Here is a 6,054-nt window from a genome sequence, read left to right as displayed (position 1 = left end):
CATTTACTCAACATTTGATTTCCAAAGATTCATTCCTTTGTGTCCATCCAGTTTTGCGTGATGTTGAAATCTGGCTGGGCCGACTGGTTTCTGTTCTTGCAATGTATGAAATGTAAAGATATGACTGAAAGAGTGAGTTATGACCAATGTGAAAAAAAAAATCAACATTACTTAAAAAATATCAAATAACTTCATTCTGAATTTGAAATTGTTTGTAAAAAAAAAGGGCTTTTGTAGAATGTTTTTCGGAATTTTTATTACAAAGACATCACATCACTTAATAAATCTGCCCTACCAGTTCATCGGACCATCTTTTGCTTTGATTGCAGCTCACATTCACTGTTGCATTGTTTCTAAAAAGCTCATCACAAATTATTTTTCTGTCCAGAGTCACATTCATTTCTCTCCAACATCTTGTATTGATGGTGGGAGAATTGGACCTCTGCGTAAAGCCTCTCCAACATCATCCATGTGTGAAAATTATGTCTCATGCTCTGTGAACCACTCTTTCACAATTTGGGCCGGATGAATCCTGGCATTGTGATCTTGGAATATGATCTTGGATCCAGGAAAGACAAAATCCATAGATAACCAGGTCAGGCTTGGACAGTGGGCACTGGACGTAAAGGGTGCGTCACTTACCTACTAATAATAATAATAACACCCTAATACTGTATGCCCATTGCTGTGGAACGGAGTAAATCTGCATAATGTTTTTCAAGTGCTCCATAGTCTATTCTTTATAAAAAAAATTTTATCAGAATATCCCTATGTTTTTTTTTTTAACTACACAGCTGTTTAGTCCCAGTCCCTTGAGTTCTTGATCATTAAAAATGCATTTTTTTAGTTGTTAACCCAAGTTTAGTCATTTTCCCAAATTAGTAATCTCCTTAGTTGTTTTCTTCGCTTGATGCAGGACAATAATTTAATGCTTCTGGAGCAAAGAAACATCTTTGCCACAACCACATGACATGTTTTCTGACTTGGTTGTTTAAGAAATGAGAAGCTACTCACTACATCAGTGAGGGTTTTATACTGTAACTTGTTGCAGCTGAACCATATTAATCACAGCAGTAATTATCCAATGGAATGAATTATCCAGCTGTAATATTTGCTTAGTTAAATTCAGGTGGTTTAAATGTTTTTTTTTAACTAAGTGCTGTAATATGGACATCTGGATGCCACTGATCCAGATGTGTGGTGTGATTTTTGTGATGATTACTACAAGTCTTAATATATAGATCGATGTTCTCTTTGTCCCTCACAGAAGACAGGTTGTTTAGACTAAACTTATGTTAAAGCTTATTGTCTACTTTACTACAATTATAATGAGGCTTGGTAGCACGGTGGCTTAGTGGTTATAGCACTTTCACCTTGCACCTCCAGGATCTGGGTTCGATTACTGCCTCAGGGTCTGTGTGCATGGAGTTTGCATGTTCTCCCCCTGCTTGGTGGGTTTCCTCCGGATATTCCAGTTTCATCCCACAGTCCAAAGACATGCAGGTTAGGTTAGTTGGTGTTAACCTCATGCCCTAAGTCTCCTGAGAGGGCCATGCGACCCTGTTTACAAGATAAAGTGGTATAGACGATAAGGGAGTGAGATGATAATTAAGCTTCGTTTTTTAATTTTATTTTTAATTTTCAATTTTAATTTTAATTTTTTGCGTTATTTATCCTGGAACTTCATATCTGTGGATCAGTTTCTAACTTTACTGCGCTTATCAGCAGAAAACAAAATAGCAAGACAATAAATACTATATATATATATATATAAAATATTCTAATACATAATATAATACATAATATACATTTTTTTTAATGATGAGATCTTCCCGTGTTATGATGACTTAATTTAACAGCATTAAAAGTTGGTTTCACATTTAAAGATCGCTTCCCAGCCTTTCTCTACCCATCAATTATCAACAAACACACACACACACACACACACACACACACACACACACACACACACACACACACACACACACACACTCACGTCTGCGGTCTTTTATTTACTTTGCATGTACCGTCATTGAGATAATTATCATTTGTAAATGACTCACAACACTCCCATTTAATGTTCAGGGTGCAATTTATCATGACTGACTTATGCAATATTGACTTAGTGTTCTCTCTCTCTCTCTCTCTCTCTCTCTCTCTCTCTCTCTCAGAGAGATAAAATCAGATCCTTGCTCTACAGTACGTTTCTTTGTGTAGCTGTTGATTGTAGGATGCTTGCAGTAAACTTTCCTTATATTTGTTTTTGAATTTTTGAATTTATTTAAAAATCGTTGTAGCTTTGCGTAGCTGGTCACTTACATTTGGAATAACCTGAATCTCATCATTCTTTTTTTTAAATTTTTTTTTTATTCTGCTATACAAACCAAATGTACAAATGATAATTTTGCCATCTTAAAACTTTTAAATGATACTCATGCCATCTTAAATCTTTTACGTTATAATCATGCCATCATAAAACTCTCAAACAACAATTGTGCCATCCTAAATCTTTTAAATGATACTCATGCCATCTTAAATCTTTTAAATGATACTCATGCCATCTTAAATCTTTTAAATGATACTCATGCCATCTTAAAACTTTTAAATGATACTTATGCCATCTTAAATCTTTTAAATGATACTCATGCCATCTTAAATCTTTTAAATGATACTCATGCCATCTTAAATCTTTTAAATAATACTCATGCCATCTTAAATCTTTTAAATGATACTCATGCCATCTTAAAACTTTTAAATGATACTCATGCCATCTTAAATCTTTTAAATGATACTCATGCCATCTTAAATCTTTTAAATGATACTCATGCCATCTTAAAACTTTTAAATGATACTCATGCCATCTTAAAACTTTTAAATGATACTTATGCCATCTTAAAACTCTCAAATGACCATCATGCAATCTTAAAACTTTTAAGTTATAACCATGCCATCTTAAAACTCTCAAATGACAATTGTGCTATCTTAAAGTGCCATCTTAAAACTTTTAAATAATAATAATGCTACCTTAAAACTCTCAAATGATAATCATGCCATCTTAAAACTTTTAACTTATAACCATGCCATTTCAAGTGCCTCTTCATCATGCCATACTCAAATGATAATCATTTCCAATCATAAACTATGCCACCTTAATACTTGACTAATGATATATTAAAATAAAAAATATATAAAATAAAATGATAAAACAATAACACCGCGATGTTAATCCTCTCAAAGGTTAATTCTGAGCCGGTGAATCGTGCACGCTTATTCAGAGGGCCGTGCTTCACTCAAACACTGTTTATACCCCGCTGTCCGTCACTGCTCCAATAATTATAAAGCTACACTGCAATTATCTTCAGTTAATGAGTGAAGTTAGCTCTGGTGTGTTCTCAAAAAACTGCCTCTGTAGCTACTTTTCGCCCAGAGCTTTAAGCTAATAGTTTACCCGTGACTCAGTCTTAATCCTCAAATTAAAACATAAAGACTCTCTCAAACCTTCAGCAATTTCACGGATATGGGGAAATCAGCAAAACTGACACAGTTCTCAAAGGGGATTTTATTGCTTGGGATTTAGTATGTACCAATTAAGATGTTTGCGTGCGTGAGCGTGTGAGTGCGTGCATGTGTGTGGGTGTATGAGTGTGTGGGTGTGCTCTGAATTGCATTATGCACTAATTTTAGTCCGTAAAACAATTGCCATTGGAGAATAGATGATCAAATATAATTGTGCAAGCGTGTGCATGTGCGTGCGTGTGGACTGCGAACCCTGCGTGCGAGCCTGCATAGCGTGTGTGCGTGTGTGCATGTGTGTATGCTAAATTCCTGCAGCATTCAGCAGGTTCCACTAATTGTTTTACTGCAAATACCAGACTCATGAACAATCTCCCATTCTCTTATTGGGGCTGTTTCTCTGTTTACCTACTGTTCGAGTCACTAAAGCACTTTGCATGTGTCTGAGTCCCGAGTAACACAGCCCTGCTAGAGAATCCATTCTGATTACTCAGCAAAGCTTGGACAGCCGTGTCGGTTATAACTCAGTTACACGATTATATACAGTAATGCTTCAACATTTGTCCAACATGACCCTGTTGCTATAGTAGAAGCTTATAGAGTATTTTGATTGCATTCAAATGTTGATAAGAATAGCACTGATAGGATGAAGTTTATGTTATGAAATATTTGTGGAAAATTGCTGGAAGGATATATATATATATATATATATATATATATATATATATATATATATTACATAATCAGAGTTTTACATAATCAGTGTGTTTGACCTGTGTGTTTAATCAGTGTGACCTCAACCCTGGTGTGTTATTTACCTTACACAGGCAAGAATACCACAATCACACCCAGGAACAAAACTACCGACGTGAAATCAGAAAACGATTTGTAACAAAATTCCATCATATTTTAAATAAATAAATAAATAAAAATTTCTTCTATTAATGATTTCAGCCCTATTCAATCTTCAGCTTATGTATTTCCTTTACGTGAAACCAAACAAACCAAGATTCAGAAGAATCTATGTGAGTCTTCAGCATGGCAGATCTTACTATAGCTTAATAGTAACATACTGTAGTATGTATACTGTATATAGTATAGTGTATATATATATATATATATATATATATAGCTTAATGCCAGGAATGTTCAGAAATCAGGAACAAAATGCAGCCATCTTTTTCAAAAAACACACTCCATAAACTATAAGTGGGAATTGTGACTTTAGCATTAGCTAAAAAAAAGCCACATTTGTTAAAATATTTGACCTAGAATACGAAATGCAGCATTTTTCTCTAGTGGCTTGCACCTCTAAGGTTTGGGTTTGATTCCTGCCTCGGGACTGTATTGTGGGGTTTTGCATCTTCACCCCATATGAGGTGGTTTTCCTCCTGCTTTTCTCCCACAGTCCAAAGACATAAAGATTGGGCTAATTGCCAATCCAGAATCGGTAGATCAACAACATCCAATACATGTAATCAACAACTCAAATAATGCACAATTTTGTTTAATAATAGGAAAAGGGTGGTGGGAATGCTGGGCATGTCTAAAAAAAGCGCAAATGCTTTACAATGACTGCACAAAATAAGAAAAATACATTGTTTGGTTGGAGCCAACCATGGCAGACATGCATTTAGTTACATTTAGCATACACTTGTTAAACACTGCAGTAAACAATGAGAGAAGAACCAGTTTGGATTTGCATGCGACCAATTTACATTTACGGCATTTGGCAGACGCCCTTATTCAGGGCAACTTACATTTTTTTATCTTGTTATACATCTGAGCAGTTGAGGAGCCTTGGGTTAAGGGCCTTGCTTAAGAGCCCAACAGTGGCAACTTGGTGGTGCCGGGGCTTGACCCTGGGACCGTCCAATCAGCAATCCAATGCCTTTACCCCCCTACCTTAACCTAAATGCAGGACAAAGACTATTTCCATCTTTATGGTCACGTAAGATTCTACAAAAAAAAAAAAAAACTAACAAAAAACAATACAGTCACAGCTCCTAATGTACGCATGTTTCAGGTTTAATGAAAACACGTAAAGAGACTATAGTTCCACAAAAGCCCTTCATTCTTAAATCCTAGGTCTCTAAAGGATTGTCATTCTGTAGTCTGTCAATCAATCAGATGTGTCATGTTTTCTTAAATGTGACAGCCCTAGCATGAGCACAAAAACAACAATGAGTGTCAATGAACAAACCCGGCCGGTTAAAGAAAGAGCAAAGAGCAAACAAGGTCAAATCACGATAAAGCAGTGGAAGAGATGGCTTGGTGATAAATGTATTGACAGAACGTATACCTTGCAGTGTGTGTGTGTGTGTGTGTGTGTATTTGAAATTCGCTATATGTTGAGTTTAGTAGGATCCTGGTGGTGACCCACAGTACTTGCTGTAGGTAACCTGTATCTGTCAGGATCATCCAGGATACAGCATCGATGGCAGTGCTGGGGTTCGAATTTAGGGTTGTGGGGGGCCTGGAGCCGATCCCAGGAGACTTAGGGCACGAAGCAGGGTACACCCTGGACAGGGTATCAATCTA

This window comes from Clarias gariepinus, chromosome 7 (assembly GCF_024256425.1).
Source record: "Clarias gariepinus isolate MV-2021 ecotype Netherlands chromosome 7, CGAR_prim_01v2, whole genome shotgun sequence".
Taxonomy (NCBI): domain Eukaryota; kingdom Metazoa; phylum Chordata; class Actinopteri; order Siluriformes; family Clariidae; genus Clarias; species Clarias gariepinus.
The sequence above is the reverse complement of the archived record's forward strand: the minus strand, read 5'-3'. Positions refer to the sequence as shown.